This window comes from Cupressus sempervirens, chromosome 2 (assembly GCF_028749045.1).
Source record: "Cupressus sempervirens isolate cs-2001-9-10 chromosome 2, ASM2874904v1, whole genome shotgun sequence".
NCBI classification, from domain to species: Eukaryota; Viridiplantae; Streptophyta; class Pinopsida; order Cupressales; family Cupressaceae; genus Cupressus; species Cupressus sempervirens.
The window spans coordinates 354658786-354672814 of record NC_143119.1 but is presented as its reverse complement, the minus strand read 5'-3'; positions in this window follow the sequence as shown (position 1 = coordinate 354672814).

Genomic DNA, 14029 nt, shown 5'->3' with positions numbered 1-14029 from the left:
ATGTATAGTATGTACTAGGCTAGATATTACACATGTAGTGGGAGTTGTTAGCAGTTATATGAGTCATCTAAGAATTGAGCATTGGAATGAAGTTAAATAGATTTTCAGATATTTGAGAGGAACATCTAGTAAGTGTTTACATTTTGGGGGCTCTAATACTGATTTATAGGGCTATGTTGACTTAGATTTGGCTAGGGATATTGATACTAGGTGAAGTACTATAGGTTGTGTATTTACTATTGGTGGGGCAGCAATGAGTTGGGTTTCTCAATTATAAAAGGTTATTTCTTTATCCACTTTAGAGATAGAGTATGCTATTGCTACAAAGGTAGCCAAGGAGATGATATGGATTTATTTCTTTATGGGAGAATTGGTACACCCATAGAGGGATAATTATTTTTTTATAGATAGCTAGAGTGCCATTCATCTTATAAAGAATTCAACTCTACATTCAAAGACAAAACACATATAGTTGCAATATCATTTCATTCTGTCAATTTTGGATGATGAATAGTTAAAGATGGAGAAGATACATACAAATGACAATCCAATGGATATGTTTACAAAGGAAGTGACAAGGGAGAAGCTAAACTCCTCTTTAGCTTCGGTTGGTCTTCTCGATTGGATAGAATAAAAGAACAATAGATCCTAGGGTGGTTTGATAGATTCTAGTGGGAGCTACAAGTTTAGCAATGCTATGATTAGTCTCCAAGTGAGTAGTTATTGTTGTGGAGTTTGATTAGTCTCCAAGTGGGAGATTGTTGTAATGTGGAGCTTAAATATACTTGAAGGTTTAGTCAACTTAGTTTTCTCCCCATATTATGTCTACAGGGGTTTGAGGGTAGCACCCCTACGAGGTCCCAGGGTATTGCCCCAAGTGCACTCCCTATTGTAGTATAGGGTGGGGTTGAGGGGCAATGCCCCTAGGGGTTTTTTTGGGGGCAACACCCTTGAAGCCAACAATGAAATTATATTGTAAAAGGTGTCGGCTACTATTTTTCCTATTGGATGACTTATTCTAGCCCTAATTGTGTAAGTGGAAAAAGCTTGTACAAAAAGGCTTGGGGTTAGGGATTTCATAATGTAATAGTGAAATTGTACCGTCTTGTTGCAATATTGAGCTGTAAGGGATTATAGATTGTAATCAATAGATAAGAATAATATTTTTCTTGTTGTTGGTAGATGTAGTCTAGGGATGGGGTGAACCACATTAAATCTTGGTGTCTTGTGTTCCTTTTTATGTGATCTACTATTTTATGGTATTGGTTATGTTTGTATGTAACTAGTATTTTTGTCTAAGGTTAATTCTAACAATAAGCCTCCCATTGATATTCTTATCCTCATTAACCTCATCAACACTGTTATCCTCAAGATGATTAGTATTAATGTGGTTGATACAACTTTTGTTAGTGTTGTAAAAAGTGTTGGTTTTTAATTGCATATGAATGCTAGTGAATATGAGGTTTTGAGTACCTCATGGAGTGATATATAGATGTTTTCTATATATTGTATGAAATATTTAACATATTAATATGATTGTTTGGTTGAGTTATAGTGTCTCTCATATTGATCCCTCCCCTTGCCCCCCCCTTTTAGTTGCTTGCTACTATTTCCAACAAGAGTCTTCAATGACAAGGCCACAATTACTTAGTTTCTAAGTTTCAAAAGAAAAATTACAAGTGAAAGACATGTGAACAATTGTGAAGTCAATTTTCATTTTTTAACTAATGTAAAATGGGCATAGGAAAAAATATGTTTGTTAACATTATTAGATTTCTAGGTTTGCAACTTTCCCACTCTAGGCCTATAACCCAATTCATGCCTTCTCAGTCTTTTGATGGATGGCTCTCCTCCCATCCATTACCCCCTTGTGTGTCTAGATCTAGAATTTTTTTTGTTTGCTAAGTCCTAGAATGCTTGGGTGTTGCATTAGGTGGTAAATCCTAGTCTGATGGAACCATATGACATTCCTGACAACTATACTTTTTTGGGCCCCCAACCTCTAGGGGGTCCCATGATGGTAGTGTTTGAGGTTGTGACCCCAAAATCAAACTAAGAAGGGGTTTACATTGGATCCAAGATTACTGCAGACTCTAGAGAGAAACACACATTTTCCTTTGGGGCTACTAGACCATAGATCTCACTACCTAACTCAGTGGTTGATTTGACATCCTCAGGTCTTTCCTTAAGCCTTGTTAGAAATTTTGTCTCATTTTGAACTACACTGGATATGGTAAGGAAATGGTGGTCTACTATGTGGAAATTTTTTTGTTCGGTGTCCATCTCTATAATTTCATGCTCCCTCTTTTTGGTTAGCTTCACTACTAAAATGGATTGTGACTCGATTATGGCAGGATCTTGGAACTTTGGTAAACAGTGATTGATGATTGTGCAATGGAAACTAGGGTTTAACCCAGAGAGTGATCTCTGTAGACATGTACCAACTTAGATAAGATTACCTAGACTCCCCTTAGAATACTAAGATGAGCACATGTTTAGATGGACTAGAAACTCCTTTGGATAGTTCATTGAAATGGATATAATGACTAGCTCCAAGACTAAACTGGGCTTTGCCAAGTTTTGTATGAATGTGGGTATGAATAACCCATTGCCGACCATGGTAAACCCAAAATCTAAATGGGGTACTTGGTCTCAACTATTATTTTATGAGTATGCAACATGTTTGGACATTTGACTATGGAATGTATGTGTTGGAATTCTTTTGAATAATTGAGAGGAGGGGGGGCATGAATCATTTATCCAAGGTCCAGATGTATAAATAAAACTTTTCACTACTTAGTGAACCCATAAAAAATTTATCATCATGTATGCATCCATAAGATTATGCAAAAACTTAAAACTTGTAGGTTATTGCCAAATCCATTTGTAGAAATGTAAACATGAAACATTATAGATTTAGCAACACACTTGACACAATGATTTCATAGAAACCCAATTTGGGAAAATCCTCCAGTAACATACTACTCTTTTCCACTCTTTTGATGTGATGCCCTATGAAATGCCAACCTTGTTAAAGGTTAAAATAAACACTTTTAAATGTGACCCAATTAAAGGATTTCAATCACCCTATTATGAGTGAGCCTTGTTATAGGACTTTAGACCATTCACTTGGAATGTCACCCAGTTAAAGGATTTACAAATGGTTGTTAGGTCAAGTTTAATCCAAATGATTTATCCTAGATTGTTACAATTATCAGAGTGTAATAGTAAGGTTTGCTATGATAATAACATACAACTCTATTTGCAGATTAAAAATCTTTATTTTAGTTCTCAATTTTGCTTGGCTTGATTTGATAATAACATACAACTCTAATAACTTGTTCACCCTTCAAGTATTCATACCCTTAAGCCATCTTGATTAACATACCAGTGCAAATTCTTCCCTTAGGTCACTTGATGAAGCAAAACCCTTGACTCCTTGTCTTCCTTAGGTTCTCACACATTACAACTCTTGCTTTTGACCATCCATTCCTATAAATAGGAAATTAAGATCTTTTCCCATTCATTCTCCATCGTCCAATTTAGGGTTAGGATGAATTAGGTAGGATGCAATGAATCTACCCCTCATTCCATATCTCTTCTAGAAACTTCTCCTTCAATCTTCTTTGAATTTGTCTCAAAATGGTTTACCATGAATTCTATGCCACCAGTTCATTAATCTTATCTTCTACCTAGTTCACACAATCCAAGAAAACAAACTTGTTGGCTTAGATCAATCAAATTCACGATCTTTCAAATAATGCAGCCACTTGGTATTAATTTTCTTCTAATGCTCAGCACTTATTAGATTGCTCGACATCCATTAAACAAACACTCAACATGAACTAAAATTTACTGCTGCTCGACATTACCTAAAATTTACTCAGCATCTACTATTTTTCTTGGCATACATTAGCATAGTCTTTTACTTAGTTCCAACTGATTTTTTGCTCAGTTTTCACTGACTTTGGTCGACTACTACTATCCACTTGGTCAAGCTTTGCAGATAAACTTTTTTTAACTTGTTCTTCTGAACTTGCTTAGTGTAACCATACTTTGCATCCTTAACTAGATTATCAATGCACTATAATATCATTGTCTTAGCTGGTTTTTGTACTAATTTTTATATCATAACTCAACCTTTCCTCTAGAAGCTATTGTTACATCTTTTGATCAAATCCTCTTCATAAATCAAATAAGTGATAGTACTTAAATCCTATAAGTAGTGTTACTAGTAAATAGTAGGTTTGACATTAGTCACAACACAATGATTGAAACACATTGATCATACTTGTATCAATCTATTCTCAAAAATATCCTTCTTCAAAAGTATGAAGGGTGAGAAACTCAAGAATAAACTTACCTCACTGAGTGTGGTGGTGGTTGAAATCTCAAACATAGCTGAAATGGCTAACCAGACCAAACACCATGAGATTATAGAATTGGTAAGATTGATGGGAACTAGCAAGGAGGATCTCCATGATATGAATTAAGCTCTTAGTAAAGATGGAGAGAGGGTTAGGACCCTTGTGAAGGTGGATGTTGATGGGAAAGGTGAGGAGATCATATGTGGTCAAATTAATAAAAAAGAAGTAACTGAGCAAGAAGAGGGAAATATTGTTGATGTGCAATCCCTGCAACTAGCTCAACCTGGAGGAGGACTATTGAACCAAGGGATGGAGGATGAGTTTGGAGTGTTTAGCTCTTGCAACATATCCCCAAACAAGGGGAATGACTTGTCACTCAGAAATGGAACCCTAGTGGTTTCACTCCTAGGAATTGTGGAAATACTTTCCCCTACCTCTAAGGTACCAAGTCTCGACTCCCTTAGTAGTAAAGCTGAATGCATGGTCCTAAAGGTAAATCCTAGAGGGGGAAATAGGGATAATGTTGGGTCAATAATGAAGATAGGGAGACCTCTAATTAGGAAAACCTATTAGAAGGAAATAGAAAAGGATATAACATAGGGGAAACAAAAAACCCTAAAGGAATCCCAACCGCATAAGAGATAAAGATCATATCCTAGAATGTGAGAGGTTTAATAGTCCCAGGAAGTAGTATGAAATTAAACAAAATATCATTGAAATTAATACTGATATGATTCTTTTGTAGGAAGTGAAAATTATAGAGTAGGTTGTCTCTAAAGTGGCTACTTACATTTGGACAAGTGCTAAATTAGCGTATAGTGATGCTAATGGTGCTTTTGGTGGCATTGCAACATTGTGGAACCTAGACAAGGTGGTGGACTTGGTAATCCTCCTCAATACCCATTTTGTGGTTATGAGTTTCAACCCTCAAGTTGGTAACTAGAATTTGTTCAACTTCTATGCTCCCAACACCAAAATAGTAGACTATCTATCTGGGATGAGACTAATAAAGTGGTTGATGTTATGAGATAGGAAAAAATTCTATGTATGGGGAATTTTAATACCCCACTTTACCCTTTGAAGAAAATGGGGGGCTTGGAGGACTTTTCTAAAAGCATGCATGACTTGGAGAGCTTCCTTGGGAGGAATGACTTGATTGATATTGATCTCTAGGGTCCTACTTTCACTTGGTCTAATAATGGATTGGGGAAAAATATGATATAGTATAGGCTTGATAGGGCCCTTATCTCATCCAACTGGGATGTCATCCAACATACATCCTTAAAGGAAAATCCAAAAACTATATAATACCACTCTATACTAGTTTTTTCATCAATGGAGAGTCAAACTACTAGACAAAGGCCCTTTAGGTATGAAATCATGTGGCACTCTCACATAGAGTTCAAAGATTGTATTGTGTGGTGGTGGAATGATTCGGTTGAAGGAATGCCTATGCTTCATAATTCTAGAAAACTTGAAAGAATCCACAAAGAGGTTGGAGGATGGAACAAATCTTCATTTGGAAACATTTCCAAAGAAAAGAAGACTACTGAAAAGAATTTGGAATCCCTTTGAAATCATCTAGCACATGGTAATGCTAATGCTAATCACCAACTAGAAAAGAGGGAGTGTTAGGATTGGTAGAAGATCCTTCTAAACTAGGATGAAATCTTCTAGAATTAGAGATCTAGGGTCTAGTGGTTAGAGGAGGGTGACTGAAATACAACCTTCTTCCATAGATCCACATCAAGAAGAAAAAAGAGAAACACCATAAACATGTTGGTTGATGATAATGATTAGGAGATAAAGAAAGTAGAGGATATAGAAGAAAAGGCCAGTAACTATTTCTAGGAAATCTACAACCCCCCAGTTGTTCAGGTCAGTAGTAACATGAAAAATGACATTTTAAGTTAATATGGTGGTGAATAACCAACTTAATGAGGCCATGACTTATAAGGTCAAGGAGGAGGAGGTAAGAAAGGTAGTGCTTAGCATGAATCAGTACAAAGCCCTAGGTCTTGATGGGTTTCCCCTAGTCTTTTTCCAAGAATTTTGGGACATTGTTAAGTATGACATGGTTCAAGTAGCTGGGGACTTTGTCAAAATGGGTAAACTATTGAAGGAACTTAATCAAATATTTATTGTTCTAGTCCCTAAGATGGATGGCCCTAGATGTCTAGAATATTTTAGACCCATTAGTCTTTGCAACATGATCTATAAATTTCTCACCAAGATTATGGTTAACTACATCAACCCCCTTCTTGATAAGTTTATAAGACCATACTGGAATGGTTTTGTGCTAGGGCAATAGATGCTAGATGCTGTCATAACCACACACGAGGTAATTCACTCTACGAAAAGGAGTAAGAACCTAGGTATGGACCTTAAACTTGATATTTCCAAGGCTTATGATAAGGTCAGGAGGGAATTTATTTTTTCTATCATGATTAATTTAGGCTTCAATGATAATGTTATCAAAATTATCAAGAATGCGATGAACATTGTCACATTTTTGGTACTTTTTAATAGTTCTCCTCGAAGATTCTTTTCTTCCTCCCAAGGTCTATGATAAAGTGACCCCCTATCACCTTACCTCTTCATCATTGTGGTGGAGGTGCTAAGTAGAAATTTAGTGGACATGGCTAACTCTAGTAGAATAAAAGACATAAAACCTACATCCTTGTGCCCACCACAAATTATCCAACAATTTTTTGATGAAACATTATTTAGAATCTATTTAGTACATAATGACAAGGAGTAGAAAGCTATTCTAAATCAGTATGTGATGGTTTTAGGACAATGCATCAACAAACAGAAAAGCAAAGTGTAGTTTTTCAACACTGACACTAGACTAAGAGAAAACATGACTAGAATACTGGAATGCTAGAAGGCATTTCTCCAAAATACCTATCTTGGTGTCTCACTCACAATTAAAGAAGTCTTCAATCAATACTAGAATGGCCTAGTTTAACTCTTTCAGAGAAAGGTGGTGGGTTGGAAAGGAAAGATCCTGAGTAGCGCGAGGAAACTCTAGCTTCTCTCAGCATCATTGCAAAGCATTCTAGTGTATTTTCTCTCTATCTTTAAAATTCTTGATAGATTTAGAGACATTCTTGAAAAAATTCAACAAAATTTCTTATGCGTAGGTTCTAAAAAGAAGTCTAGGATGAGCTTGGTGAGCTATGAAAAAGTTTACCAACCTAAGGTCCTTAGAGGTTTGAATATAAGAAGGATAGGACATATGAATAAGGTCAGCTAGAGATTAATGATCTCTTAAGATAGTTGGTTCAAAATTTTGATGGCCAAGTATCTTAGAGGGGAACCATTCCATCACCTCCTATGGACACATGCTCTCCTATAGGGTTCTAAAATTTAAAACAATGTGGTACACACCCAAAAAATTCTAAATATGGGTTGTTACTAGATTGTTGGGGATAAAAACATCATTGATTTATGGGAAGACCTATGGATCCAAGATGACCCCCTCATGCACACTAGGTTCCAGCACTTTCCTAAGACTTTTATTAGACATAATGGTACTCTGACTTGAAGCTATATCACTTTGGATTTCCAATGGATAAGAATTTAGAATTAGGAGTTTACTAGGATGCACCTTGCCTTAGAACTACAAAATCTCCTTTAGTGTTATTAGATTCCTTTCACCCTAGTGGATGACTCTTTGGTTTGGATACTTACCCCCTCGTGTGACTTTATGGTGAAGTTGGCTTATCTTTATTGTCTAAGGGGGTGGTGGCCCAAGGAGATTAGAGGAAGGTTTGGCACCCTTGGATCTTGCATAAGATTTAAATTTCTTTTGGTGAATGATCTTGTATGGTACTATCCTCACAATTGATACTCTTTAAAGGAGAGGGTGTAAGCTAGCTAACTATTGTATCTTATGTTACAAAGATGTAGAATCTATCCCAAACCTTCTCATCCACTACCATTTTTATTTAGATATGTGGAGGGGGGTCCTTGCATTTTGGGAGGTATGGTTGTGTGTTGATGAAATCTTGTGGCAATTTTTTCATTGGGACAGACCATCATATCACTCATATCTCAAAAATCTATGGACAATAATCCCACCATATGGAAAATCTGGAAGGAGCAGAATAAAAAAATCTTCAGGGACAAAGCCAGTACAATTTTGATAGTAGTCCAATAGGTTATCAGATACCTAAGAGAATGTAGTGGGATCTAGTGATGGAAGCCTCCCTTGAATCCCCTAGGAAAACTAGATATGAAGTGGGTGTCCGCTTTGAACTTATGCCCAATGGTGGTACAATTTGATAACTCAAAAGTTATGGCTAGGCATAGAATGGTGTGGCACCCCCCTGAGACATGGTTAAAACTTAATTTTGATGGATCAACCATGGCGATAATTGAAGCAGGGGCATCCTAGGTTGCATTTCTATCATGTATGTTTAGTGAGTTTCTTAGTTGTTGCCAAGTGGCAATGTCTTGCATTGTCGAGCTCTCTATGTTTGTCAAGTTTCTTAGTTTCTGCTAAGTTGCAATGTCTTGCATTATTGAGTTCTCTATGTTTGTTGAGTTTGTAGTTGCTTCCGAGTTCATTTTGTTTCTGAGTGTTGCTAAGTTCCTTTTGTTACCAAGTGTTGCTAAGTTACTTTAGTTGCCAAGTGTTGGTGAGTTTGTTGAGCTGCAACATTTTGTTTAGTCCTTCATTTACTGAGTTGTCAGTGTGTAGTTTCTTGTTGAAGCTGACCTTTGCATTTAGTTTTGTGATAGGTATTTGTTGAGAGCCAACTTGTGGCTTAATTCTACATTTAATATAGGGGTTTATTTAGTTGATAGTTGCAATAAGCCGACTTGAGGTCACACATGTATTTAAAGGGGGTCTTTACTAGAATTTTTGTTAGAGTAAATAATTAATTAATTATTAATTATTTATTCTATTTACTTAAGCTTACTTAGGTTAATGTATTAATTTAATATTTAGTAGTTATTAGTTGTAGTGATGAGTTGTTGACAACACGGGAGTTTCTTCCTTTCTAGTATGTTCCACTTTTTGTGGAAGAGTGCTTAGTTGTCAACCTTATCTTCTACCTCCTTCCAGCTTGTTCTACAAGCTTCCTTGAGGCCTTTATAAGTGGTCTCTCTCTCATTGTATTTTCATAACTCAGATTGCATTCTCATTGTAAATACAATTTCATTGTTTTGCATTATTTCTCTCTCATGTTTGTTTAGGGTTTTTCCAAGCTCCACCTCTTCCTTCTTAGTTTCCCTTCGATAGGTTATTTTGCATGTAAGTGATCTTGGTGACTATGGAGTTGGATTTCATCAACTCTTACATGGTATTAGAGCCTCCAGCTACTACTTTGTTGAAGGATTTTTGAAGTCGCGATTCAGAGACACAAACCCTAGTTTGTTTGTGATTTTTTCTTTAATCTGGGGGAAGACCATTTTTTCAAAGCACTTTGGGCCCAAATGGATGCTGACATTGGATTCAGAAGGCCATTTGCAGTTAGGATTCATATAAAACTTGTCAATTCTAGAGATAGAGCTCTGGGAGGCAAAAAAAATTTAGTTGCCAGCCCTTCCATACGGTCATACGGATGTGTAGAGTGAAAAAAAAAATAAAATTAAAAAACATTGGCCACCACTGCACCACCATAGGGCCACTACCGCACCACCAGCACTCAACCCATGGCTACATGAACACCTAGCCACTATGGTAGCACCGTAGCTTGGCCTCCGCTCTAGACAGGTGGTGCCACCTCTTCTTTCCACCTACACCTAGATCATCCTCCACTTTGTCAGGGATCTCCACCTAGTCACTGCTCCTACGTAACCTACCAGCATTAGCAATTGCTTGGACACAATCAGCTCATGTGGTAGCACACTTCAACAACTACTACGTCAAATGTACCTACCATGTGGCATTCACATGGCATAGCCACATGGATTTCTTTTTTTTTGCGATAACCATTTAGCCATCAATTTTAAGCTCATTATTTGCTGACATCAGCATGACATCATCTTGCATCAGTAAACCTTCTTGCATCTCTCCTTTAGGGTCATTTTGGACCTACCTTTCATTTTTTGGCCATAACTTGAGCATACTAAGGTATTTTTTTCGATTCGAAAGAAGTGCCAAAAAGTTGGTTCCAAGATGGAGACATTGATGTAGGTATTTTTAAGTTTTGATGTAATTTTTTTGCCCATTTTTTTAGTTGAAGTTTGAAGTTCTACTTTTGACTCTGACATGCATATCTTTTGTGTCCCATGTCAATTTTTTGAAAACATTATATTTTTGGAAAGCTGGTTTTGTCACCTTTTTAGAAATGTAGTCTTTTTCCTTTGATTTTGGCCCATGCTCTTTCTATCATGTTTTTGATTTTTTTCTCTACGGTGGATATCTTGGGTGTTTCAGGTCTATGGATCATTTTCTTGGCATGGTTTCTTTTGATTTAGATTGTACTTTTTTTTGAGTCAACTTTTTTCCTTTTTTGATCATTGTAGACATCATTTATAAGCACTTTTTTGTATATGCCCTAAGATAAAGTGCCACTTTTGCATTTTGGGTTCATGAACATTGTTTTTGAGATAATTGTACATGCACTATTTTTATAAAGCACCATGGGGGGATAGTTGTTTTCTATTTTAGGCCTTCTCCCTTTGTCAAGTGAGTGTCCCTTCCATGACATCAACCCCATGCAACGTTGTTGTGACTGTGTCTTTATAGGTGTTTGTACCTCTTCCTCTCTCATCATTCTTGGTTTGTTTGCAAAGGATTTTGGCCCACCTTCTCAGTTGCCTATCATCTCACCCCATTTGCATTAAGGGGGGGTTATGTTGTTGTTCTAATGCATCTGTGGCTCAATGGTTCGGTAGTGTGAGCTATGTATTCAGTGGTTGATCCTATATATGAGGCAATTTTAGTGGTTGACTACCTATGCATTTTGGTGAGATGGATCATCTACCATATAGACATGCTCAGTTCATGCCTTCTTCTTCCATAGAGGTTCTTCAGATCAACAGTTTCTTTCTTATGGTAGACTTTGCAGCTTCTTCATGCTTTAGTGATGCTCTTCATGATCCCTTTTTATTCCTATTTTAGGGGACATTCCCATAGTTGGAGGCTTCTTCAGTTCTTCACTAGGTTCTTACCTCTTTTTGGGAGAGGGTTTTTCCCACATGGTTTTCCTTTTTTCCCCATTTATAGAGGTTGCATTTTTTTACATTGTAAATGGGTACCTAACATGGCCTCATTGTTGGGACCCATTCTGCATTTTCATCTTAGTTTTTTGAGCTTAAGGCATTCCCCTAATTTTCACTTAAGGGGGTGCGTTAGAGTAAATAATTAATTAATTATTAAATATTTATTCTATTTACTTAAGCTTACTCAGGTTAATGCATTTATTTAATAATTAGTAGTTATTAGTTGTAGTGATGAGCCATTGACAACACAAGAGTTTGTTCCTTTCTAGCATGTTCCACTTTTTTGTGGAAGAGTGCTTAGTTGTCAACCTTATCTTCTACCTCCTTCTAGCTTGTTCTACAAGCTTCTTTGAGGCCTTTATAAGTGGTCTCTCTCTCATTGTATTTTCACAACTCACATTGCATTTTCATTGTAAATACAATTTTATTATTTTGCATTATTTCTCTCTCATGTCCATTTAGGGTTTTTCCAACCTCCACTTCTTCCTTCTTAGTTTCCCTTTGATAGGTTATTTTGCATGTAGGTGATCTTGGAGACTACAGAGTTGGATTTCATCAACTCCTACAATTCTAAGTAGAAAACTAGAGGGAAGTAGCGTATGAAAAGAAAAAGCAAGTTGAGAATGAAAAGTTTATCATTATAGATCAAGATTGAATTGTAATCTTGGCCATAACCTAAAAGGCCTTATAGTTGGGCATGTATCTGACATTTTGATGTATCTATAAAGCATTTGTTCCTCTATCTCTTATGTTTATTATTCTTTGTGTTTGTTTTCCATTGTGTTTACTCTCACAAGCAGCTTGGATAATTGGGTGTGCCTTTTTCCTTGGTTATTTCATCCCTCCTTACACCAGGTGGTATCAAAGAATAGGTTTATCCTTGTGGATTTACAAATTTGACCTACACCTTAGAGAGAGTTACAATCTTGCAGGAGCCTAATTATAAAGATGGTTCGAGATAGAGGAACTGTTGATAATGTTGTATTAGATGCATTGAGGCAAATTGCAGCTAGATTAGATTCTGTAGAGACAATCCAAAGGAGAGGAGCACATGTTTATGATGTGAGTGATGATGAAGCAACAACACCAAACCTTAATCTAGAACCTAAAGAAGATCACGATGAAGCAAGGTTATTGATATTATTTTTTAGGGAAAATTTAAAGTCTTATGTAGAAGTTTGTCTTTATGATGGAAAATTGGATGCCAATGTTTTGTTGGATTGGATCTCTAAAATGGAGAAGTTCTTTGAGTATGAAAACACCCCTAATAATAGGATGGTGAAGATTTTGGTTACTAGGTTGAAAGGACATGCCTCACTATGGTGGGAGCATTTTCAAACTGATAGACAAAGGAGAGGAAAGGAGAAGACCAGGACTTGGATAAAGATGGTGAACAAGGTAAAGAACAAGTTACTTCTTGTTGATTACCAAATTAGCTTCTTGAGAAAGATGCAAAATTTGAGACAAAGAGACGTGACTATCCAGGAGTATACTAGGGAATTCTATAGATTGGACATTAGATCTTGACATGTGGATGATGATGTTGAGAAAATTGCAAGGTACATAAATGGATTGAGATCTAGGATTCAAGATGAGATAAGTTTTGTGAAATTGGAAATTTTGGAGTAAGCATATCAATATGCCTTGAAAGTTGAGGAGATCTTGACAAAGAAATAGGAACAATGACAAAGAGGTAGAGGTGGTAGATTCTAGAGAGGCAAAGGTAGATCTTATGGAGAAGGTGGTAGGTATAACAATTTTTTGTAAGATAAGGGGAAATTTGAATGGAAGAATGATGATAAAGGAAAGATCAAGTAAAAAGGTATTGGTTCTTACCAAGGAAGAGGTAATTCTTATTCTAGAGGTGGTTTTCATGGTAATTTTTTTAGATTTCATAAAGAAGGGAATGTATCTTTTGAGTGTAGATCTTTTGAAAGTGGGAAAGGTAATAAAATGTTGTGGTTCAAGGAGACACTGAGGGTTCAACAAGTGGACCTAAGGTTGGAGATAATCTGATGGTGAGAAGAACCTTATGTAATAAGGGAAGTGATGAGGAACCTATCCTAAGGAGAAATCTTTTCAAGACTAGATGTAAGATGGATGGAAAATGTTCCAAGGTGATCATTGATAGTTGAAATTATTAAAAATGGCATCAAAAGAGTTGGTTACAAAGTTTTGATTGTAGAGGTCTAGAGAATCCTAAACCTTATCATGTTTCATGGATCAAAGATGAGCATAAGTTATTGGTAAGTGAACAATGTATTGTGAAATTCAAGATTGGACATTACTTTGATGACATTCTATGTGATATTATGCCTATGGATTATGGTAATGTTTTTTTGGGTAGACCTTGAAAATATGATAAATATGCTATACATGGTGGAAGATTGAATTGATATACTCTTTGGGTGAATGGGAGAAAGAAAACATTGCTACCTTTGATGGAGAGTCTAGATGAGGTTAATTGTACTACTCTAAAA